The following is a 26,255-nucleotide window of genomic DNA, read 5'->3' on the forward strand; positions in this document are numbered from 1 at the left end:
CCCCGCGTCCTCCCCCCCAGCACTCGTCCTCCGTAAACTGGAAGGCCCGTCCTCCCGAGAGCCACCCAACGTCGTCAGATCTATTTTCTCCCTCCACCTCACTACTTAGAATTTCTGAGAGGAGTTACGCTTCAGCCTGGCCCTCGTGCTGGCCCTGTGGGGTGGAGTGGGCAGCCATCCCAGGTCACTAGTGACCCCGTGGCCCGGAGAGGACCCATATGCCTTCCCTGCTGGGGTCACAGGCTGGCCTGGCTCAGAGACCTCTTGGCCCGGCCAAAGCAGGCTGCCCGCCTCTTGCATCTCTTGGCTCCTCAGCTGGTGAGGCCCAGACTGAAGTCCGGGTACTTGGAGCTGAGTGGACATGGCAGTGGAATGGGGCCAAGAATCCTTCATCCTCCTCCTCTGCCACTATAATTAGCTCCCCAGGGGTGTGCAGCACCCTGTGAATCCTGCTCAAGGCACTGGGCTCTGGCTCCTGGTTCAACGGCAGCAGCCTCTCCTGGGAAGGAACATGACGCCCCGTTTAGGCTGAGATGGGACCCCTAAGCTGCGCCAGGAAGCTTCAGCCCAGGGGAGACGGGTCGCAGGGAGGTGAGGGGCCTGAGGCAGGCAGAGAGGGAACAGCCTGAGAGGGGAAACTGAGGATACCCACCTGAAAAGGGCCTCCCACCCCCACCCTCATGCCCGGGGTGGGGGGATCCTGGCCTCCATCGTCCCCTCCCCCAGCTTCTGAATCCTTAGGGGGTCAGGAAAGTCCCATTTCAGTAAGCAAAAGGGAGATAGGATCTTGAGCAAGGCAAGGATTGTTCCTGAGGTGCAAGACAGGGGTAAGCTGGGTCCAGAGACCACCCCCTACCTGAGCCCCCAACCCATGTGCTTTTCTCAGATCCCTGTGCCTCCCAGTTTTCTCCACTGGCCTCATTCATTTGACAAATATTTACTGAGCACTTACTATGTGCCAAGCACCATGCCGGGTACAGTGCCCTCCTTGGCCCCTGATACACTCGCCGTCTAGAGAGTGGGACAGACTATAAGCAAGAAAGCAAACACTGTATTCTAAGTCGTGGTAAGAGCAGAGACGCAAGCAATGGCACGCTGCAATGGAGAAGAAGGGCTTCCTTGGAGGAGAGGGGGCGGAAGACCTGTCTGACGAGGTGACATTGGGCCACCAGCATCTCCCTTCATCCTGGGGGCACCCCTCCAGGTAGGAAGCCAGGAGCCACACACTCGACAGCACCCTAGACTGTTGCTGACCCATAACAGATTAACAGTTATAAAAGCTTCAGCAATACGTTCACTTGTTGAATACCTACGTGTACCAAACCAAAAACCAAACCGGCTGCTGTTGACTTCATTTCGACTCATGGCGTCCCCGTGTATTGCAGAGTAGAACTGCTCCACAGGGTTTTCAAGGTTGTGACCTTTGAGGTGCCTCTGGGTAGGTTCAAACCGCTGACCTTTCAGTTAGTAGTAGCGTGCTTAACCATTTGTGCCACCCAGGAACTCCTCATGTGTACCAAGTACTCTATGATTCTACCAAGTACCTCCATGCATTGTCTCTTTTAATAGGTAGAATGACCTAGAGGCAGGTACTAGTAAAATATGGCTTTTAAAGATGAGAAAACTGGGGCTCAGAGAGGTTAAGTGGTTTGTTTAATGTCACATAGCTTATAGGTGGCAGAACCAGGATTTGTGTAACCCCAGTGCCTGCACTCCCAGATTCTCCTCCAGAGCTATCCGTGGCCCCAGAAAAGAGGGGAGCAGCCTGTGCCCTGGGGTTGGGGCAAGAGAGTTGAAAGAAGAAGAGGGTTCATCCCCCCTTATCAGGGCATCCAAGGCCCCTGGGTGGCACAAATGGTTTTCCTTGACCGCTAACCAAAAGGTTGCCAGTTCAAACCCACCCAGCAGTGCCGCAGAGGAAAGGACTGAGGATCTGCTTCTGTAAAGACTGCAGCTAGGAAACCCTGTGAAACAGCTCTACTCTATAACACTTGGGGTGGCCCTGGGTCGGAATCAACTTGACAGCAACTGGTTTTGTTTTTGTTTTCTTTTTCCAGGGTATCTGTCCCCAGTTAAGCCCCTAAACTGGGACCCCAGCCACTCTCATCTCTTCCACTGTGGACTGCAGACCATACAGTTCCTCAAATGTTCCCAGCTTGCTGGCAGCTCCAGCTTCCCCTGTCCCAGCCCAGATTATCCCCCTCCAGGCACCCTGGGCACTGAGAGAGTCCCCATCCTCACTCCCCAGTCGCCATTGTCTTCTTCAGACACCCACTAGCTTCTGTGCAATACAATTACCTTCAGCTTTCCTGGCCCTGGCTGACGTGGAGGTCCCCATCACCAGTGATTTGGGGGGAAAGGGGGTTATTACAACTCACAAAGCCTTAAATTAAGAGTGAACAAGGAAAGTGTCGCATGCCATTTCTGAAAGGCTGCCAGCCCTGGCTGGGGTGGGTGACGAGTGTATTATACTCTGTGTCAATGGGGGAACTGTAGGATGTGGGGATGGTAGTGAGGATGGGAGTGTTGGCTGGTACCTGCCCGTGGAGTGGGCCAGTGCTTGCCTGGAAGACTTGCCTACTGAGTGTGGATAGTTACCCCAAATATCCCCTTATGGGTTTGCAAAAGGCAGAAGGGGGACTTGATTTAGACTGGGGCGGGGAGGGATGTGATCTGGGGAAGTTTAAGCGGCACCTGAAGCTTGAAGAGAAGCTAGCCAGGAAAGGTGTAAGAAGGGTAGTGACCCAGGCAGGGGGACTGGCTTGTGCCAAGGTGCTGCAATGGAGAGGCTGTGGCGCATGAAGAGCCAGAAAGGCTGTGGAAGCAGGAAATGGAGCTGCAGGGGACCCAGGAGTGGGCAACACTAGAAAAGTCAGCAGGGGCTACTCCTCGATAAGCCTTCTTGGACACCTTACTGATTTGGGATTTGATCCTAAGAGTGATGGGAAACCATTACCTTTTGGGGGTGGGGTGGGGTGTACAACCTACTTCTGCTTGTGTTCAAACAAGATCCCACTGGCCACAGTGCAGAGAACAGGCTGGAGTGGGCAGAGGGGATTTGGGCACACACCAGGAGGTCTCTGCAATAGTCTGGGAGAGAGACAGGGTGGCCTGGACTAGAGGGATGGGGACAATGGAGAGAAGTGGATAGCTTCCAGAGAGATTACTGAGGAAGGACTGATCAGCCATGGTGATGGTGGGGGTGAAGAAAAGGGTGGTGGCAGGTGCAAATGTCAGGTTTGGGGCATGTGCAGCTTGGGGGACAGTGGGGACACTTCCATAGAAGAGTAAGATGGGGGTGCAGGGGAAGATTTGAGGGTGGAGGGAGATAAAAGGTCCAAGTTTGGACGTAAATGTGGTACTCTTCCTAAGCCTCAGTTTCCTCTATCTGTAAAATACGATGGGATGCCTGGCTCACATGTGTGAAGGCTGAGGCTGAGCTAACAGGTGTGGAAGTCCTGGGGAAGGCATCTTGGATTCCAGAAATTCACGAAGATGCAAGGTGTTTGACTTCCGCTTGTCCAGGTGGGGCAGGGCATGGAGGGTGTGGGATGGGGTGGGCAGCCCACTCCCAGGCCCGCCTCCCCATGCACACAGAGCTGGGGTTGGGGGTCTGAGGTTCAGTTCTGCTGCTCCCAGCTGTGTGTCCGGGGGCTCATCACTTAGGTTCCCTCCCAGGGCCAGCTGTGTGGGACTCAGAGGAAAACAAGAGAACAAATATGGGAAGTGCTTTGCAACATACAAAGCATTGTACAAACGTGTGCGCGCACGTGTGTGCACCTTGCCGACCTGCTCTGTGACTTTGAACGAGACCCTTATCCTCTCTGGGCCTCAGTTTCCCCAGCTTGGGTCTAGAATCATGGGCTGGCTTCCGAGGCCTTCTAGCTCTGATGCCCTTGGAAAGGGTTGAGGACCCGGGCTCAGGCCCAACCCCAGAAAGGGGGTTCCTACCCAGGGTCTAGGGATCTCAAGAAGGTCAGATCAGACCTGTCCACTCCTGCCTGGTTGAGCAGGAATTGCCACCCCCCAGCTGACCTGCCCTTGAGGAAGGAAGGGCAGGAACCATGCATTCTCCTTCTCTTCCCCTCCCCAGGCCCCATCAGAGAATGAGGATGGCAGGTGAGAACCCTGAGGCCTTTTTTCCTTCCAAATCCCACCCTTCAACTGTACCACAGTCCTAGCCTTGTGCCTCCCACAGCTCTGGGGAATGGCTGGCAAGTTGGGCCAGGGTCCCCGGCCCCTGGGGTCCCATGCAGCCCTCACCTCCTTCCTCCTTGCACACATTCCTTGGGCCTGCAACTCGGAAGGGAGCTGAGAGAAGAAGCCGCTTCAAGGTCAGCAAGGATGAGATCACGGGTCAGGGAAAGATGGGACTGAGACCCCTTCAGCCCTCCACATGGGTAGGGCTGAACAGGGGTCTCTCTGAAGCCCTGGGACCCCGGGCTGCAGGAGGAGCCAGAGGAGGAAGGAGAAAGCAGCCCCTTCCCCCAGCCGGGAGCCCTGGGCTGCTGCTCGTATATCTGTCCCTGGATAATGTATATCCAGCTTATGGAAAATATTCATAATGCTCCTTACACCAAACTGGCCCCCTTCCATACTGCGTGATCTAAAATTAAATCCATTTCAAATATACAGTAGATCGAGTCAAGCTAATATAAATGAAACATGATTAATAGGTGGAACGCTGTCCTCCTGCTCAGGGGCGAGGAAACAGGGCTGGGTCTACTCCTCCTCCCCGTTCCCACAGCCCCCAGTCCCCACAAAGCCTCCAAGCCCCTGCCCCTATCCCAAATATACCTCTCCCTTTGAGCCTGAATCCCAGAATTTGCCCAGATTGTGAAGGGCAAGGGCCAGGCCATTAGCGTAGAGCAGTTAAGAGAGTGGACTTTTGAGCTGAGACCTTGAGCAAGTGAGTCCCGTCTCTGAGCTTCAGTGTTCTCATCTGTACAATGGGATGTTACCAATCGCTCCCTTGTAGGGTTACCGTGAGTGTTAAGTAAGGTAATAATGCAGGTAAAGCACAAAAGAATAGGCATCTAATAAAGATAATGGACATTGTCATGTTCACCCCTCTCCCTGAGGTCTGCTCCCTTGACTCCCCCCATGGAGTCAGGCTCTGTGCCCCGCACTGGCCCCCGATCAACCGGCAGAACAAGGGCCAGTCAGAATTCCTGCCATTGCAGGGATACGCTGGGTGGGTTATTTTTAGTTCGTTGGCAAGTGACTCTGTTACTGACCAAATGTTCCCACCGTTGGGGACAGACTTTGCTAAGAGGGCACTTGTGTGCTGAGCCCGGGGCTGGGAGGGGTGTTTGCGGCCTGTCTCCAGGGCCTCCCCCGTGTCATTGCACACACATTTGGACACAGGTTGCATGGCCGTTGAGTTGGGGGAAGCAGAGCACCTAGGTGGATAAGGGAAGCACGCACACGCACACCAAGCCTCTCTTTCCTTCCCAACTGGGTCCTTGGGCACCTCGCGCTAAGGATGCTCCTCGGCATGGAACGAGAAGCAATGTCACCCTGGGAGAGGAGTGTACCTTGCAGCTGGCATCCAGCCTTCTGTGTCTCTCCCTGCAAGGAAGGCTGCTCCCTGGGCTTGCACAGGCTGATTGTCACTTAGGGCTTTTCTTTTTGGCTGGGGTGTGTGCACGTTGCGGCGGGGTGGCGGGGTCGGGGTGAGAAGTAGAAGGGTGTTGATCAGTTCTGCACTCTGGTTTTCAGGGAGGGAATTCAAAGGTGTGCAGAAGTGTGTGTGTTTTGGCCACTGCCCTCCCTGGAGTTCTGCCCCAGGAATGGGTGCCCCTTACTACCGTACCTGGGCACCCCCCTCAGTGTTCCTGGGTCTTTCAGCCCACACCCTATCGTCATGATGGTGTTCCTCTGAACCCCCTTGCATACTTGCCCTCCATCTGGGAACCTCACCTTTTGCACGCGCCCATGAAAGTCACATCTGTCCATCCATCCATCCGCTCACCCCTTTGCCACTCCTTTCTTTTTCTTCCCAAGGGGTAGGAAGGGGGAGCACCCTGCAGAACGGGAGGGGGGTGCTGTTGGCTTTTTCCTTGTCATTGACCATTTGTTGTCTGCTTCTGCAGGCGTGTTTTGAGCATGTTTGCATACAGTGGATGCAGGCTGCAATTCCGTGATGAATTCTATGAATACTAATCTGCTACTACCCTTGACCTTGGGGTCACTGAAAGATCAAAACCAAACCATTTAATATTTTCCTTTTGCAGATCAATAGAAGCATAAATTCCCCCTCAATGACAAGTATAATTTCAAACAGATCTATAGGAAGGCTTGCATGCATTTCCAGCCAGAGATACTCAGTGCCTGCTTTGCCTTTTGGGGAGCAGACGAGGGGTTTCTTGCCTTTTCTACCACTGAATTTCTTTTCGCCTTTTTTTTATGGCTCTGAAATGCTATTTTCAGCAGCTGCTGTCATATAAATATCTCTTGTTTTTCTTCTCCTCTTTCCCTCCTGGTGAAAAGGGCAGGGGACCTATTGAAAATTCCGCTTTATCTCTTTCAGTCGGGTTCAAGTACAGGTCGAATAATCGATCCCTCCTCCTTTTCTTTTTTAAGTTTCCTGTCGTTCTTTTGGCCAGATCAGCAGCGGAGGGGAACCAGGAGGGCAGCTCGCTTTAAGTAGATCCTCTCGGAGTGTAGATAATTGCCGTGTTTGTGTGCGTGCTTGCGTGAGCGCGCTCGCAATTGGGGACTGGGGGGGTGAGTGTGTGTGTGTGAGTGTGCGTGTGTGTGTGAGTGTGTGTACCTTTGTGTACCCGACCTCGAGTTCAAACTCTCTCCCAGAACTTGAGGAGAAAGGAAATAGATAATCACCGAAGAGAAAAAGTTAGCAGCTGAAGCGGGCATTGTTAACCCTTGCAGAGCTCCCAGGCAGGGCTGTGGGTTGGGAAGGTCCCCCACTAGACCTGCTGTCCTTTCTTCTAGAACTATGCCACACGTCCATCCCCCCCCTTTTTTGTGCAAGTCTGAGAAGGGAAAAAAGATGCAAAACAGGGGGGATTTAAAAATCAGGAGACAGGGTGTGGGGTGGGGGGGGGAACGCAAAAGAAAAGAGAAAGAGAATTAAACCATCAATCTGCCTGGATTTTCCACTTCACAGAGTAATCAGTTTGGAAATAACTGAAACAAAGTGGAGTGCACGAGTACCACCACCGCCTCCTTCCACGCCATTTTGCTTATTTACAGAGAACCAGGGAGCCCGCAAGGTGTCCTCTCTGCCCCGCACAAAGGCCCCTGGTGTCACCTCCAGAAGGGACACGAACCCCAGCCCTCAGCCCCAGCTGCCTGTTGTCTTGACACCCGAGCAGCAGCCGCCCTGAGCTGGAGGTGCAAAGCCAAGATGATTTAATTTATAGAAAGGACAAGGATGTCGTGTAGCAGATTTAATCATCGGAGAGTTTAAAAAAAAATAAGGACCGGGCTAATGTCGTAATTTACATTTCAGGATAATAAAGAGAGAAAGACAGAAAAAGGAAGGGGCCCGTGGCCTGGGAGAGGGAGTAAGAAGCGGAGGCAGACCAGGGGGCTGAGGGAGCCCAATAGATTTGCCTGAAACACCAATAAATTTAAAAACAAACCCAGAAAGCTAAAGACAGCCCCTGGAAAGTGCTGGGAAAATGGACCATCGATTTTCGACTTGATCTGCATTTTGTATTTTAATAATGTTCTCTCTGTCTTTCCTTTTCTCTCTCTCCCTCTCTCTCTCTTTTGCAAAATATAAAAGCTGATCTGATAAATATTAATTTGAACCATCATAATGTATTTGAAAATTCCAGCTAAAATGTCACCACATGGAACATTAATGTAATATTTCAAGGCCCTGAGAGCAATACTCATATTGATTGCATTTATTTCACTCTAGGGAGGAGAGATAATTCTTCAATGTGGGACACATCTGGGAGCCAAGGAGGCAGAGGCTGAGGGGAGAAATGCGAAATTATATATGGTCATAAAAAATACAAAACAGAAAATCCTCCCCAAAACTCACTCGCTGCCCGTGGTGCCCCATGCCCAAACATGCCACTTTGAACTTCCCGGTGTGGCATGTGGTGGTGGGGAGGTGGTTTCGGGATTTTGAGCTGAGCATCTCTCCCTGGGCCCCACGGGGAGGCCCTGCCTTGGGGCGTTTGCTGTCTCCTGGGAAGAGTTGGGGCCCAGCTGCAAATGGACAGACAGACAGAAGGGCTGGCCCAGCTGGGGCCCTGAACTGCAGGGTGAAAGTTTGTGAATGCAGAAGAGCTGTAGGACCCGGGAGGGAGGAGAGAGAGGAGATGAGAGAAGAGGGGAGGAGAGGAGAGGAGAAAGACTGAGACAGAGAGAGTGGAAAGAGAGAAGAAAGAGGAGAGGAAAGATACCAAGACAGAGAAGAGGAGAGAGGAGAGACACAGAGAGAGACAGGCAAGGGCGAGGAGGGACAGAGAGAGAAGACAGGAAGAGCGGAGAAAAGAACGGGGAAGAGTGAGCAGAGGGGCGGGGGCGCAGGCGTCTGGAGTCCCAGCGCCTCTCACTGTCATTAAGGATATTGATGTACTCAGGCGTCAACGAGTCTTTGTACAAGTGAAAGGAAACCCAATGCCGGTGGTGACCCTGAGCTGGGACACCCAGGCTCCACGACCCCAGCTTCCCGAGTCCAGGGCCTGTCCGGGTGGGGTGGGGGCACCTGGAGCCTGCTCCTTTGACTCTGAGGTCCTGGGCTGGCTGTTGGATGTGGCCAGTGCCAGGGAGCCCAGAGGAAGGCTGAGGGGGGCCCCATCCTGAACCCTCAGCCCTGACAGGGTCTTCCAAGACTCCTCCTCCCTTCTTAGGGTGGGGTGTGGATAACCTTGACAGAGCCCCCAGAAGGCCAGGGGTGGGGCACGGAAAGAGAGACCCCAGAGGCTCAGGAGCAGGCCAAGGTCAGGTTAATCCCTGCCATTCTGGTCTCTGCACAAATGTCACCTTCTCAGAGAAGCCCTCCCTGACCACCAGACCTGAACAGCCCTAGCAAACAGTGTTATCACACCCGCGAGTTCGTTTAGATGCAGAGCACTCGTCACCTTCCGGAATTCTCTGTTTACACGCTTTTTATCTGCATCCCCACCCCCAACCCGAGATAAAGTTTTACAAGGATAGGGACAATGTCTATTAGTTCACAATTATACCCCTACACCTAGCACATAGTAGATGCTCCGGATGTATGAGTTGACTTGATGGATGAATGGAAGGAAGGATGGGTGCATGGATGGATGGATGGATGGACGGATGGATGCTAAAAGGCTGTCCTTGCGCTAAGTCAACCCCCACACCCGCTCCCCTCCCCCCGCCCCGCAGCCTGAGCCCCTTTGGGGCGATACGACCCAGCATTGCCCCCACCCCTAGAGCCCCCTCCCAGCCTCAGCTCCCACTGCCGCCCGCCGCCCGCCGCCCGCCGCCAAAGGCTGCGCACCCCCGCCTCCCCGGAGCCGTCACTCGCCGAGCTGCCACAATATTGTGAAGGCTACGCGCTCCCGCTCTCGGCGAAGCCCGCAGCCTGAGCCGGGGAAGGCGAGGGAGGCGGTGGTGCGGGCGGGCGGACAGACTCGGCGATGAATAATGCATAACCAAGGCGCCCCCTACCGGCGGCCGGCGGCTCCGCGGGGACACGGCCCTGCCGCGCCCTGGACCCAGCCGGGACCGTGGGCCAACAGGGCAGGTCTGTCCCGCTCAGGGCCAGCCAGGGATGGAACTCCCGCTTTTGTCCTCTACCACCACCTGGCCGGCGGGCCAGCCTTTGCCCTCCCGGATCTCCCTCCCTCCCTTCATGTCAGGGGAGCAGCCTCCCATCCACCCTAAGACTGAGGAACCAGGATGAGTTTGGGGAGATGGGGGAGACCGCGCGGAGCCTAGAGCAGGCCAGAGTTGCCTGCTGAGCCCCGGCCTGGGGCTGAGGTGGGGAAGCACACTCCCCTCACCCAGGGCCTCACCCTAGGCCTGGGGGAGGGGGGAGACCAGGAGTGCAGCCTTAGGGGAGGACAAGTGTGCAAGGCTGGAGAGCACAGAGAGCAGAGTGACTTGTCTTTTTAATTAGTGCATAGAAGTACACAAGTGTTTCTTAGTTTCTGTAGAACATTTGAACATTGAAATACTTTTTTTTAAAAAAAGTTAGAATATAGGAAAGCCCAATATATATGTGTGGGTTCCTGGGTGGTGTGAATGGTTAAGTGCTTAACTATAAGCTGAAAGATTGACAGTTCAAATCCACCCAGAGGCACCTCGGAAGACAAGCCTGGCGATCTGCTTCCAAAAAGTCACAGCCTTGAAAACCCTGTGGAGCAGTTATTCCGTGTACACATGGGTTCGCCCTCAGTCAGAATTGACAGCAACTAACAACAACCTTGGTCCCTGTAGAAAGTGTCCTGGTGGTGTTTTCCTGGGGGCTCCTTTGCCGGGGGAATGGCTCTTCTGGGTGCCCCACACTTAAGCATGCCAGGTGAGAGAAGGATGGGTGGGGGGTAACCATCAAGAGCTAGCCCCCTAGCAGGCCTGGAGTGACCCCCAGGTGGCTATGATTTCTGGGGTTCCACTGCCCTGACCACCTGTTCTCCACGCCTGCCTCCAACTCCCAACAAGCAGGTAATGAGGAGGTGAGCAGAGGTCTTGGCCCAGCTTTCAAACAGCTGCTTTAGCTCCGAATCACGCAGGCCCCTGGGGAGCTGGGTTGGCCTCGAGGCCTCTCCTTATTGAAAACAGATTCTAATGGCCCCTCCCCATCATTCCTGCTGTCGCGGGACCCACTGCCTGGCTTTAATAAGCCAGAAGGGAGGGGTGACCCACTCAGGGGCTGGGGACCCCGGGTCTCCGGGGAGTAGCACCAGGCCATTTATTAAGGCCCTGCTGAGAGGTCGGCACGTGCTGGGATCTGTAGTCCCAGCACCACTCTGCAAATGAAGATTGTGAGCCCCGTGTTACAGATGCAGAAACTGAGGCTCAGAGAAGGGCAGTCACAGGCCCAAGGTAACGCAGCTCAGATCTGAACCCAGGCTGTCCTCGCCAGAGCCTGAGGCTGGGGTGAGCCAAGAGGCCTGGAACAGGGAGGAGGAACTCTGTCCTCCCACCCAGATGCTCCACTTGTTCCGTGGACCCAGCCCCAGGATGCTAGACTCAAACCCTGAGCTGGGCCACGCGCCCTCGCCATCGGGGCAGCACTTAGACTGAGCCACTAGAAAGGGGTCGCAAACTCAGTTGCCCTGGGGCCAGACTGCCAACACGAATGGATAAAGTGGGCTACACATAGGAAACACGTGGTCCCCCGATAGTTGCCTGAATAATTTTGACAGTTCGAGGTGATGATACCTGACAACCAGCGTGCAACCCTCACCCTGGAATCAGTCTCCTTCTGCCTTTTGATTGGCTGTCACCTCAGCCAAGGAGCCTGACCTCTCTGGGCCTCCATTTCTTCATCTGTAAACTGGGAGTAAAAACAGTGCCTGTGTCACAGGGGCTTATCTGGGCCAGGTGAGATGAGGGAGGTGCAGGGCTTTGCAGGGCAACCCAGGTCCTCTAAGATAATTCCGTTCGTAAGTCAGGGCCCTCATCCCTCCCTGGGATATGGTCTCTGTGTTCATTTAGGTTTCCCCTAAAAACAGACCAAGGATTTGAGTGTGTGTTTATTTGGGAGCGATCCCCAAGAAGCACAGTAAGGGAGCAGGGAAGTGGGACAGAGAGGGTGTGTCAATGAGCAGTTGTTGCCATGGCCAATGGGGGCTCAGTTCCCCTGGGGATCCCACGGAGACTGTAAAGCACACTCGGGACTGGCCCAACGGGGTGAGGACGCTGGGGTATTTATCCATCGAGTCCTGTCTGTCATGAGTTGAGGGGCTCTCCTGGTTGAGGGCCACTCCTGGGCTTAGGAACATTCCTGGTTGAGGGTCACTCCTAGATGAAGATCACTACTGGGCTGAGGGTCACAGGGGACCAAGCTCCCTCCCATAGCAAGAGATGTGCTGGAGTTGGAGGGGTGAAGACTGTCAACAGCTGCAGGTACTCTCTGGGAGAGGCCAAAGGATATGATGGGGGCACAGTGCCCTCTCTGGTCCCCTCATCCTCCCAGTTGCACTTGTCATCGTTGTGCCCACCCTGGGGCACCCTGGCTCTGGATTCAGAGATGGGCCAGAACAGCCCCCACCTGTCAAATGGAAGAGGAGGCTCCCATATCTCCATAGATGGAATGCTAAGAGACATATGGATCCTCTTGCCTTTTTAGGAGCCCAGAGGCAGGGTTGGCCCAGCTAAGTCTAGGGCCAAGAAGGCTTCCTGGAGGAGGAGACATTTTCCTAGCAGAACCATGAGCCAGAGATTCAGTTCTCTGTGACAGGGCCTAGAGGGACCCCACCCCCACCATCCCCTGAAGCCTAGTTCTGGCCATGGTCACTAATATCAAGCTGCTGGGGCTGGGACTAAGGAGAATCCCTGCCTCCTCCCATCATCCCACACCCCAGGACAGCTGCCCACCAGTCCAGACTCTCTCCTGCCCCTGATGCTCCTCGGCCCAGGCGAGACCCTCTTGAGATGAGGGACTGGGAGAGGGTAGTTCTGGACCTAGGAGGTGAGGTCTTGAGAAGCTCCCAAATCTTCCAGAATGCCTGGGGAGCTTGTTTAAAATATGGACGATGGGTCCCATCAGACCTCTTGACTCAGAAAGTCTAGGTGAGAATTTGAGCTTCTGCATTTTCTAGTAGGTGCCCCAGGGCCTCTTCTTGCAGCCAGTGGGCCCACTTTATCCGCTAGTGTTGCCAGTCGGGTTAGAGACCCTTTCCCCACCCCCTTCCAGCTGGGTTGGTGGCCCTTCCCCCCACCTCATGGGAGTGGTCACCAGAGACTTCCCTGACTGTGAACTCCTGGGGGCATCGCTCCCACCCATCCCTCCCACCATGGGCTTCCCTCTATCACCCCTCCTTAGCCACCCCTGCCCCATCAGGGGCTTGGGAAGCTCAGCCAAGCAGATGGGGTCAGGAAGAGGAGAGCCTGCCATCATCATCATCCTCAGTCCCCCAGAGACCTTGTGGGAAAGTGGGGGCTCCCTCCTCAACTGAAACTGTGACCTCCCGTTCATTCATATGCATGGATCAGATTTTGGAAATGCAATTAATTACCTGTTGTTGTGTCTGCTTTAATTATTGTCGTGTTTTCTATGCACTTTAGACAACTTAATAAACAGTTAGGGAAACAAGACCTTGGCAGGGGATGGGGCTCGAGAGAAGCTGGACTCTGTCCCCAGCCCGGGAAACACTCTTTCCATCTCTCATTCATGCTCACACTCATTCATTCTTTCATTCATTCATTTATTCATTCATCCAGCCAGTCAGCCACTGATTCATTCAGTCAGTCCCTCATTCAGATATTCATTCTCTCATTCATTCATTCATTCACTTATCCAGCCAATACTCAGCACCTGACGTGTTACAAACTCCAGTACAGGGGCCAGGAAGCAGCAGCAAACAAAATGACAAGCCTGCCTTCGACGAGCTGGCCATCTGGTGGGGGAGACAGACAATAAACACAGAGGATTACAAATAGAGCTAGAGTAGTCAGGGAAGACTTCTTGGAGGAGGTAATATGTAAACCCACTCCCTAATTCATTCGTTTATCCATTCACACAGGCAGAGCATGGCAAGAGATGAAAGGCCCAGTCTTAAGCAGCGAAGACATAGCAGGAGAGACAGCTGGCTGCCAAATCAAGACAACACAAACGGGAAACCTGCTAATGGAGGCGTGAAATGAACCAGGTGAGGCGGGGGCATGGGAGACTGGAAAAATGGCAGGGGTGGGCGGACTTTCCTTGAGAGGAGGCAGAGAGCAGGTCTTTAGAAGGCGAGGGTTCTGAGCCTCCAGAGGGCAGGCATGGGGTCTTCTTTGAAGGGACCGGCAAGTCTGGTGCAAGTGCTGGGCAGAGTGGTGGAGATGGCATGGTGGAGGGGCAGGAGGAGGAAGGAAGAGTCTGATGGATGAAGGCTTCCTGGTTCCCAGCCCCAGGTGCTGACATTAATTCCTGGTGGGGTGGGGAACCTTGGTAAGGGCTTGGTAAGACTGGGCCTTGGAGAAGAAGCAGACGTTTATCATGCAGACAAGAGCACTCCCCGATGAGCCCTGCCTGTGCAGAGGCCTCCAGGCTGGGGTGGGGGTGGTGGTGGCGGGGGGAGCTTCGGGCTGGGGGGCAAGAAGCCGGGCATCGCAGCAGGAGGTGCTGCCTTGGACTCTGGAGGCAAAGATGAGCAGGTTAGATCACAGTAGGCCTTGGGGGCAGTGCTGAGGAGAGGCCTGGGCTTAATCCTGAAAGCAATCGGGAGCCATCGATGGTCTGCAAGCTGGGGAGACACCCATCAGAGAGGAGTATCCCGTGTTTGCTTACAAATGTGTTTTGAGTGCCTCCTGGGGGCCGGGGGCTGGGGGCTGCGCTGGGAATGTGGCAATAAGCAAGATGTGGCCTGCACCCTCATGGCACCAATCATTCCAAGGGAGAAGCAGATGATCCTCCAGGTGAGGGCCGTCCCAGGTGGTAAGTGCCATCAGGGTGACTGTCCCAGGTACCCAGGAGCCCAATTAGGCTCATGAAAGAAAAATGAAAAGCTGATAACACAGAGCATTTATCAGGTCCTTACACCACGCCAGGTGCTTCGCATTTGTTATCCCATTAATAATAATAGTAGTAGTAGCAGCAGTAATAACTAACACTTATTTTGTGCCAGGTTCTTTCTGTTCCATGTGCTTTTACCCATATTAATTCATTTAATCTTCACAACACCCCATGAGATGGGTATTATTATTATCATCCCCGTTTGACAGATAAAAACATAGAGGCTCAGAAGCTGAGTGACTTGCCCAAGGGATAAGTGGCTGAGCCTGGATATGAACTCAGTCCCTCCTGGTTCCAAGGTCCATGCTGGCTTCATTGCGCCCAGCGCCCCGACAAGGGCTGGGCTGTAGGGGGCAGGGCACGGCTAGACACAGGTAGCTCAGGGCATGGCCCTGGCCCCGGCCCCATCCTCTCGCCTCAGGCAGGCTCAGGCTGCCGCATTCTGCATTCTCCTTCTGCCGACCCGAGGCTGGTGTTTTATGAACCCAGAACCGCAGCAAGATTCTCTTATTAATTTATTGGTATTGCTAATTAAACATCATATTCACAAATGTAAATTTCTTAATGGCCTCCCTTCCATTTCCGAAGTTTCCTAAAAGAGACTTCTTGTTATGATTGTCAATTGAAACCAATTAAATCACACCGGATGGATGAGCTGTAGCTGGTTCAGGGGCCACTGAGCCTGGGCAGAATCAGGAGGCCTGTGGACAGGACTGGGGTGGGGCCCTTCTTGATCAAAGAGGAAAACTGAGACAGCATGTTGGGTGGAGGAGGTAGAGGAGGCCCAGCTTGGGCCTTCTCCCTGACACACCCTTATTGGTGAGGGGCAGAGGGGAGCTCTCCTCCTGGCCCTGACATGGTTGTTGGCCTGGGCCTGTAGCTATTTGCAAGGCTGTGTCAGGGAGGCCAAGACTAGCATGAGGAGGGAGGAGAGAATCCAAAGATGATCTGAGAATAAGTGAATGTCAGTGCTTGGAAGGACCTTAGAGATTTTCCAGTCTAGCACCTCATTTGACAATTGGGGAAATCAAGGCACATGAGAGGAAGGGACTTGCTCAAGGCCACAGGGTCAGTAACTGGAGGAGACGGGCTTTAAACAGAGGTCTGCCCCGATCCCTTCGAGAGTCTGATGAGCTGTGTCCCCTTCCTGCAGAACAATGTACACACATGCGCTCAAATGGCAGGGAATGCGTGGACCCTGCTCTATACCATGGCGGCCCCCACCCCATCCAGTCATTGCACAGTGTTTAAAAGCAACGGCTCTTGAATCAGAAGGTACTGCTCTTAAATCCCACATCTAGCTGGGTAGGCAAGTTCTCTGCCTCTCTGGACCTCAGTCTCCTCATCTATAAAATGGGGACAGGAGTATCTCCCACCCAGTGCTGCTGGGAGGATTATTTGACAAAATGCTCAAGTGCTCAATAATGTGGCTGACATCAGGATAGACCTCATTGCATGAGAAGCCAGGCAACTTTTGACTGAGTGGGGCAGAGGGCTCTGATGGGTCCTGGGCCAGTTCAGCCAGGTGGATCGGGGAAGCTGGGAGAGGATGAGGCCACACAGGGCTGACACTCGGCCTTGTCACTGAAATATTGGTCACCTTGCACTAGCATAGCACTGAGACATCACACACAAGATCTCCAAAAGCCTCCCCATCTGATGAGGTAGGTACTATCATTGCCCCTTTCTACAGATAGGGAAACCGAGGTCTTGGGCGGTTAGTGACGTGCCTGGGGTTCCCTAGGGAAATCTCTCTGACTCCAGGATCTGGGTTGGTGACCACTCTGCTTTGCTTTTGTTGAGCAGCAGCGTGCAATGGAAGAAAACCAGTGAATCAGCTGTGAGGTATTCTAGAGCCTGCTCTGCAGCTTCTAGGCTGGGAGACCTTGAGCTTGCTTCTGCTTCTCAGGCCCTCAGGCTCCCAACGGAGATATGTCAGAGTGGACTGAGAGTCTTTGCAAGCTGGTCTAAGACATCAGAATGTGCACTGAGGTCAGCACTGCCCATCTGCTCAGAAAGCTACAGGCTTGGGGTCCTCTCCCTCCATCCTCAAACATAGCCTCTGAAAAGAAGGGCAGAAAACTAACCCATGGGATTAGTTGGTCTGGACCTGTAGCTGTCTGGGGGCAATATCTGTGGTGTGCCCGCCGAGTCCAAGGGCCAGGACCTTAGCAAGGACTCTGAGGATGCGAAAGACCTTTCCCCACCCCCTTGTCCCTTCCTGCCCTGGAAAAGCTGGTGAGTGGAACTGGCAGCGAGGGCAGGCAAGCCCTTCACCCCAGCTCGCCATTCTCCACTCTGCTTTTGTGTCAGTATCTTTAGGGGACCAGCGGGTAACCTGAGCGTTTTTTTGTTGCTGCTTGGGAGTCTCCATTAGGGAAAGTTTTAAAAATACACTCTATTGTTTATTATTAATGGTAATGACACAAGGAGTGAGGCGGCTCATCAGCTCCCTATTGTCCTGGCTTCTAATGGGCTGGGGCTGAGCAGCTGGTCCCAAGAACCCTGCACAGAGCATGAGCACACTTGGCGCATGGGCCCGAGCCCCAGGGTGTCCAGAATATTTTTTATTGTGGTAAAACACACATAGCATAAAATTTACCATTTTTAGCCATTTTAAAGTGGACAATTTAGTGGCATTAAGTACATTCAGAAAGTTGTGCAAACATCACCACTATCTAGTTCCAGAACTTTTCATCACCCCAAATGGAAACCCTGTATCCATTAAGCAGTCACTTCCCATTTCTCCCCTCCCCTGTCCCCTGGCAACCACTAATCTGCTTTTTGTCTCTATGGATTTGCCCATTCTGAATATTTCACATAAATGGAATCACAATATGTGTCATTTTGTGTCTGGCTTCTTTCACTTAGCATAATGTTTTCAAGGTTCATCCATGCTGTACCATGTATCAGTACTTCCTTCCTTTTTATGACTGAACAGTATTCCACTTTGTTTATCCATTCATCAGTTGATAATGGTTATTTGGGTTATTTCCACCTTTTGGCTGTTGTGAATAGTGCTGCTATGAGGGTGCCCAGATTTTGAGCACATCGTTATCTGTATTCTGGATGGGAAGATGTCCAGATTCTGACAGAAAATATCCAGATAGCAGACACAAGTGTTCTCATGTATGCTGAGTGTGAGGTTGTTCAGGTTCTAGGCAAAAGGGCATCCAGATTCTGGGCATGAGAGTGACCAGACTCTAAACCTCCCAGCTCAGGGATCTGAAGGACTACCTCTGTGTTCACATTAGGCAGGTGGGCTCCCATAGGGCCCTTCTCCAGGGCCAGTCCTGAGCCTCAGGAACACTGTCTACAGCTTGAAAGAGCACAAGTCCCTTGAGGTAGGAGGAAGAGGGACTGGGGAGTACCCCTCAGACATGTGACCCTGCTCAGAGGGTGGGGCAGGATGAGATAAACTGAGGACCCTTCTCACACTGGGCAATCCCAAAGACAGGAGAAGTTTCTTCCCCACGTGGCAGAACCTCAGTGCACAGATTATAGAACAGAGCAAGTCAAAGAAAACAAGGCCTTGTCCCATTCAAGTGCTCCCCCAGGAGCATTTTAGAGATGGGGAAACTGAGGCCAGGGAAGGGAATGGGCATCTTCATTAGTGTCACTATCACCAATGCCTTTGTAGCCACCGATTATGGGCAATTTCCAAACGCCTGGCACGTGGCTGCCAGCCAAAAGGTCGACAGTTCAAATCCACCAGCTGCTCCTTGGAAACTCTATGGGGCAGTTCTACTCTGTCTTATAGGGTTATTATGAGTTGGAATCGACTCGATGTCAACGGGTTTGGTTTTTGGTTTTGGCACTATGTTCAGCATGAGCTCCTTTAAACCACACAGGGAGAAACATTTTATTGTGATCCCCATTTTACAGATGGAGACACTAGGGCTCAGAGACGTGAACCTGCTGTATAAAACGCAGGGGATGGGGAGCAGTTCTCAAGTCTCCCCAAAGGGAACCAGAGGTTTTCCAGCTAAACCCATACCACTGTGGCCAGTGACAACTCTCCTCAAGGTTGGCACCCAGTCATCCTACTCCAGGTCTTGGCCAGCACCCCCACATCCTGCTACTCTATCCCTCAGCTCACCTCAAGCCAGGGACTGGACTTCTTGGGGGGAGGTGTCATACATAGTGGCAAGAGCATAGACTTAGGCACAAATTCCAATTCTGCTCCTTGGTAACGGTCCCTTTATCACACTAAGCTTCAGTGTACCCATCTGTAAAATGGAGCTCTTGCTGACATCCCCTACAGAGTGTTGCTGTAAGAGTTAAATGAGCTGATGCATCTACAGCGCTTTGCACAGAGTTTGGCACATTGAGTGCTCAAAAATGTAGCCTAAACAAATGAACCTGGCCTCCACCCACGGCCTCCCCACCTAGCCCTGGGACAGAAGAGCTGGGTGACCCACCAAACAGGAGATCAGGGAGCCTGGTGCTGCCCCGTGTGAACTGTATCCAAGAAAGAGCAGCGCTCACACTCTCCACGGGATAATCTGAGCGGACACCACCTTAATTCCACCTCCATCAGACCTCCGCCAGAAGATGCGCCCCTTTCACCTCATCAATATTCAAGAGCTTAACAAAAAAAGCTATAACCAGGAAAGTCAGAAATAATGGAAAGCCGTATTGATTATTTTATGGTGCGATTAGGGGTAATTACATTTCTCAAATTTTATTTTAATGTTCCTTTCTACTACTTTTAGCCTTTTAAAATTATCCCAAACATCCTCATTTAATGGAACACACATGCCTTCAATTTCAATGTGAAATACTTTTTTTCTGCTAAAGTGTGACCTCAATATATTTGAAAACATAAATTACGCTATGTATAAACCATAAAAAATGAATGATGAATTTAATTCTGGTGAAGCATGAGGGATTGAGGAGGCAGGCGGGCAGAGGTGCTGTTTATCCAGTGTGGAGGGGACAGTCAGAGGTAGGAGGGGACAGTGGGGGTCAGAGGAGGTTCCTCACCTTCGGGGCACCAGAAGTGGGGCTCAGAGCTCTCGAGGACATAGTCCAGGGAGGGACTTGAAGTCTGAACAGCTTCAGTGCCCTCCTCCTACCTTGCCCACCTTGCTCTGCCCACCTTCTCCGGAGGGTGAGTTTCCAAAGCACCTGCAGTTACATGGTCTGGCTTGAGCCTCCCAGCCTTGCTCTGCCTGCAGTAGTGGTGGTGTGTTCACTAATGTGCTGTCACTCCATTTTATCAGTTCCATTTTACAGATGAGCAAAGTGAGGCTGAAGGGACTCATCTACAGTAACAAGCTGAGTAAGCACTGGAGCTCGGAGGCAAACCCAGGCCTGAGGATTCTGCAGTCCAAGAGCTTCCAGCTGTCAGAGAGAAGAGCCTGCTGTTGTAACTGCCCATGTCCCCGTGGACATCAGGGCTGTGACCAGAGTGCTTAAGAACACAGACTTTGGGGCTAGACAGCCCTGGGTTTGAATTCTGGCCACCTTGTAGGAGTGTTTTGAGGGTTCTCTGTTGCTGTGAAGTCCCTAGCATGTTACTTTGGCTCCTCCCTTGCTTGGCACACCCTTGCCCAGGGTCTATGCTGGGGACGGGGGCTCAGGACCCAAGGGTGGGGATTTTCGAAGTGTGGTTAGGTATTTCTCCTGAGTTAGGCGTTAGTGGTCCAATGGTAGAATTCTCTCTTTCCATGTGGGAGACTGGGTTCGATTGCCGGCCAATGCACCTTAAGTGCAGCTACCACCTATCTGTCAGTGGAGGCTTGTGTATCGCTATGATGTTGAACAGGTTTTAGCAGAGCTTCCAGACAAAGACTAGGAAGAAAGGCCTGGCAATCTACTTCCAAAAATCAGCCACTGAAAACTCTATGGATCACAACAGTGCGATCCGCAACCAATCGTGGGAATGCTGTAGGACCTGGCAGTATTTGGTTCCATTGTGCGTGGGGTCTCCATGAGGGGAGTGGGGGGTAAGGGGGAGTGACTCATAGCAACTAACAACAACATTTCTCCTGAGCCCTCAGGGCACAGTCTCCAAATTTTACTTCCTGGCTCCTTTCCTGGCTCCTGCACCCTCCTTCTTCACCTTTGCTTTCAGGTGAATGACAGTTCATTCATTACTTAGGGACTGGCCCTCACCCCTGCCCCTACCCGCCTGACTACACTGTGAGCCCCGGGAGGACAGCCTCCCTCTTCTTGTTCATTGTTGTACCTCCAGCATGCAGCACAAGGTAGGAACTCAGGGATACTGTAAGAATTAACAAACTGGTGAATCCATTTGCTAAATTCAATGGCAATTGTCAGCCCTCACTCAATCCATCAGCAGCATTGGCCACAGATGGCCCCACCCTCCTCCCTGAAACCTGTTCTTGCCTTGGTTTCCAGGACCCCTGTCTCCTCCTTTACCTCCCACCTCCCTAGTTGCTCCTTCTTTCTCTCCTTTCGACTCCTCCTCACCCTCTTCATCTTGGTGGGCCCAGGGATCCCTGATCCTTGGGCCTCTTCTCTCCACACTGACTCCCAGGGAGACCTCATTCCACTCATAGCTTTCACTACCACGTAGACCAGCACTCACAGCGTGGAGTCTCAGGGTGGTGCAAATGGGTTAACATGCTCTACTGCTAACCAAAAAGTTGGAGGTTCAAATCCAGCCAGAAGCACCTCAGAAGAAAGGCCTGGTGATCTACTCCCTAAAACTCAGCCATTGAAAACCTTATGGAGCACAGTTTTACTCTGACACACACGGAGTTGCCATAAGTCGGAATTGACCAATAGCAACCAGTTAGACCGGCACTGTCCAGTAGAAATATAATGCAAGCCTCGCATGTAATTGTTAATTTTTTGGTACCCACATTTTTTAAAAGTAGAAAAAAATCAGGTGAGATTAATATCAATGCTATGCTTTATTTAACCCAATATGTCCAAAATATATATTATCATTTCCACTTGTGATCAATATAAAAAACCATAAATGAGCTATTTTCCTTTTTTTTTTTTGGTCCTGAGTCTTTGGAATATGGTGTGAATATTACACTGACAGTCCATCTCAGCTAGGGGATAGCTGCATTTCATCTGCTTCCCAGCCACGTACAGCTTGTGGCTGCCTATTGGATGCACAGGTCTCTATACTGACAGATCCCAGTACATACCTCCAGCCTAGATCTCTTCTCAGCTCCTACTCAGCATCTCCTTTCAGATGTCTATAGGCATCAGAACTCAAAAAGTCCAAAGCTGAGCTCGCCATCTTCCCCTAAAACCTGCTGCACACACAGCCTTCCCATCTCCGTTAACAGCAGCACCAGCCTCCCAGAGCTCAGGTCAAAACCTGTGGAGTTGCCCTTGACTCCTCTCTTTCCCTCACCCTTCACCCCCCACGTCCAATCCATCAGCAAATCCACTCTGCTCTGTCTTCAAAATGCATCCAGAACCTCACTACTTCCTTCTACCTCCACTGCTGTTGCCTTGGTCCAAGCCAGCACCTCTGGCCTGGGCAACCGCAAGAGCATCCTCCCTGGTCTTCACACTTCCACTCTTGCTCCTACAATCTATTCTCAAACTAGATGGAGAGTTGGTCCAGTAAAAGCCTAGATCATCTCCTGTCACACCTCTGCTCGAAACCCTCCAATACTTCCCATCCCACTCAGGATGAAAGTTTAAATCTGTACCCTGGTTTATAGGACTTCACATTTGTCCCCTGGTCCCCAGCTCTGATCTCATCTCCTATCACTCTCCCTGTTGCTCATCTTTCTCCAGCCACGCTGCCCACAATGAGAGCTCCAAAAACAGCAGCCCACCTCAGGGCCTTTGCACCATCTGTTCCCTCCACCTGGATCACCCTTCCCATGGATAGCCACAAGGCCAATTCCTTCATCTCCTTCCAGTCTTTGCTCAAGTATCACCTTTTCATTGAAGTCTTTCCTGAACCTTTCTATTTAAAGTTGTCATCTCTCTCCCTATCTCCTACTCCTACTGCTTTATTTCCTTCCAGAGCTCTTGTAACTTTCTAACATACTGTATAATTTATTTAAGTAAATTTCGTTGTTCGGGTGCCTGCCTCACCAGAAGTCAGCTCTGTGAGTCCAGGAAATACTGTCCTTCTTTGGGTTGTTGTGTTCACTGCTCCACCCTCATGCCACATGCACAGTGCCTGGTATATGTTAGGTATTCATAAATAGTTGATGAATAAATGAATTCATTTCCCCCCAAATGGATAGCCATTTGTACCAAGACCATTTATGAATTCCGCTTATTTGAAATGTCACCTTTATCATAAACTAATTTCTCACATAAACCTATCTATTCCTTTCTATTGGTCAGTTTATCTAATCTCATTCCAATACCACACTGTTTCAATTACTATGACTCTATAGTTTGTTTTAGGTGTCTCTGGTTGGTGCAAATAGTTAAATGATTGGCTGCTAACCAGAAGGTTGGCAGTCCGAACCCACTCAGAGGTACTGCGAAAGAAAGTCCTGGTGATTTGCTCCTGAAAAGTTGTAGCCATGAAAACCCTATGGAGTGCTGTTATGCTCTGCAACACATGGGGTTGCCATGAGTCGGAATCAACTCAATGGCAACTGGTTTTTTGTTCATTTTTTATAGTTTGTTTTTCCAACCGTTGGGGCTATTCACCTTTGAAAATTTTTTCGATATTGTTATGAATTTTCTTCTTCATATGAACTCTACAAGTGTTTTAAATTATATTTAATAAAAATCTATGTTGGGATTTCATTGATATTGCATTTGATTTATTAATTAATTTAAGAAGAATTTATTTTATTTCAATATCATCATCCCATCCAAAATATAGTATACCTCTCTATTTTTTTTTTTTTTAATATAGAAACATTAGAAAAAAATATTTTCACTACCTTGGAGCAGGGAAAACATGTCACAAAACCCATGAGCCAAAAAAGAAAAGAGTGTCTACACTCTTTTTACTAGATCAGAATTTAACATTCTATGTGACGGAAGAGCGGCAAACGGCTTCAAGAAAAATGGTTCATATCCAGAACATATTAAAAAATTTCATCAAAAAATGGACAAAAGATGTAAACAGATATTTCACAGAAGGTGAAATGAAAATGGCCCGCGGAAAAAAGTTCAAACTCATTAGTCATCAGGGGAATGAAAATTTTCACCTGACAAATACGAAAAAATTAAGAAGACTGATAATATCTAGTGTTTGTGAAGACGCAAGTATGTGGGCACTCTCATACAATGCTGTCGAGAGTGTATGTGAGTTAAATTTTTGGTAGACAATTTGTCAATATCTTTCTAAACAAAATTTTTTAACCCAGCAATTCTACTTCTAGGGCTTTCTTTTTCAGAAATACTCAGGTGCACAAACATGCATGTAAGGATGGGTTTTGCTTTGTTGTTTTGTAATAACAAACATTTTTGGAAAAACATAATGTCCATTAATCAGAAATCGAATAAATACTTATCCTACAGCATACTATGAAACTGTGCATAGCTATTTAAAAATAATGAGACAGGTCTATAAAGATCATGGAAAGATCTCCATGGCATACCATCAAGTGCAAAGAAGCAAGTCAGAACAGTACATAGGGTGTGATGCTATTTATATAAAAGATAATTAAGACATTTGAAAAATGGGCAAAGGACTTGAACAGACATTTCTCCAAAGAAGACATACAAAGGCTCGATAAGCACATGAAAAAATGGTCAACATCATTAGCCATTAAGAAAATGCAAATCAAAACCACAGTAAGATACTATTCCATACCCACTAGGATGGTGTTATGGATTGAATTATGTCCCCCCAAAATATGTGGTGTAAATCCTAACCTCTATGCCTATGGTTATAATCCCATTGGGGAATGGGTTGTGTTTGTTATGTTAATGAGGCAGGATTAGTGTGGGATGTATACTGAGTCAATCTCTTCAGATATAAAGAGATTAAACAAGCAAGCTAGAAGCAGAGATGAGGGAAGAGAGATGCCAAGCCACACGATGATTGCCCAGGAGCAGAAGCTCAGAGACAAGGACCTTCTGACAGAGCAGACAGAGAGAGAAAGCCTTCCCCTAGAGCTAGAACTCTGAATTCGGACTTCTGGCCTTACTGCATTGGGCAAATCTGCTGCAAAAGACTCCTTTAAAGTGTTAAAAAGCAAAGATGTCACTTAGAGGACTAAAGTGCGCCTGACCCAAGCCATAGTATTTTCAATCGCCTCTTATGCATGCTAAAGCTGAACAATGAATAAGGTGGACCAAAGAAGAATTGATACCTTTGAAATATGGTGTTGGTGAAGAATATTGAATATACCATGGACTGCCAGAAGAATGAACAAATCTGTCTTGGAAGAAGTACAGCCAGAATGCTCTTTCAAAGTGAAGATGGCGAGACTTCACCTCACGTACTTTGGACATGTTGTCATGAGGGACCAGTCCCTGGAGAAGGACGTCACGCTTGATAAAGTAGAGGGTCAGCAAAAAAGAGGAAGACCCTCAATGAGATGGATTGACATAGTGGTTGCAACAATGAATTCAAACATAGCAACGATTGTGAGGATAGCACAGGACCAAGCAGTGTTTTGTTCTGTTGTACACAGGGTTGCTATGAGTCAGAACTGACTCGACGGCACCTAACGAGAACAACAGCCTCCTAAACTGTGAGAAAATTAATTTATTTTTCTCAAAGCCATCACTTGTATTTCTGTTATAGCAGCACTAGATAACTAAGACAGATGGCTATAATAAAAAAAGGCAGATAATAGCAAGTGTTGGCAAGGCTGTGGAGAAATTGGAACACTCATACACTGCAGCCACTTTGGAAGTAGTCTGGCAGTTTCTCAAAATGTTAAATTTGGAGTTACCATATGGCCTAGCAATCCACTCCTAGATTTAATGCCCAAGAGAAATAAGAACATATGTCCACACAAAAACTTGTACACTAATACTCATAACAGCATTATTTATAATAGCCAAAAAGTGGCTATTATGGCTACCCAAATGTTTCCATCAACTGATGAATGAATAAATCAAATATGGTATATCCATAAAAGAGAATATTACTCAGCAATAAAAAGGAAAAAAGTACTGATACACACCACAACACAGATGAACTTTGAAAATATTATGCTAAGTGAAAGAAGCCAGACACAAAAGGCCTCATATTGTATGATTCCATTTATATGAAATGTCCAGAGCAGGCAAATCCACAGAGACAGAAAGTAGATTAGTGGTTGCCCAGGGCTGGGGAAATTAGAGGACAATAAGGAGGGACTGTTAATGGGTATGGAGTTTCTTTTGGGTGTGATGAAAATGTTCTAAAATTGATTGTGGTGATGGTTGCACAATTCTGTGCATATACTAAAAACCATTAAATGCTTGCATTTGATGCTTTCTCACTGGTTAATCATAGCCCAGGAGGGAGCCCAGCATCCAAGGCCCTGGTATCAATCAATCTCTTTTACAATGTCCACCACTCTGCTTCCATACCTCCAGGGATGAGGAGCTCACCACTGCTCAGATGACCTCGAACAGCTCGGACTATTGGGAAGTTTTTCCTGCTGGACTGTAAACTCCTCAAGGGCAGGGACTGTATGATGAACATTTTTGTTAATTTTTTTATGGATATGCAAATTACATTCCATAAAATGCATACACTCTTGAGTGTACAGCTTGATGG

Source organism: Trichechus manatus, unplaced genomic scaffold (genome assembly GCF_000243295.1).
Source record: "Trichechus manatus latirostris isolate Lorelei unplaced genomic scaffold, TriManLat1.0 scaffold00133, whole genome shotgun sequence".
Lineage (NCBI taxonomy): Eukaryota > Metazoa > Chordata > Mammalia > Sirenia > Trichechidae > Trichechus > Trichechus manatus.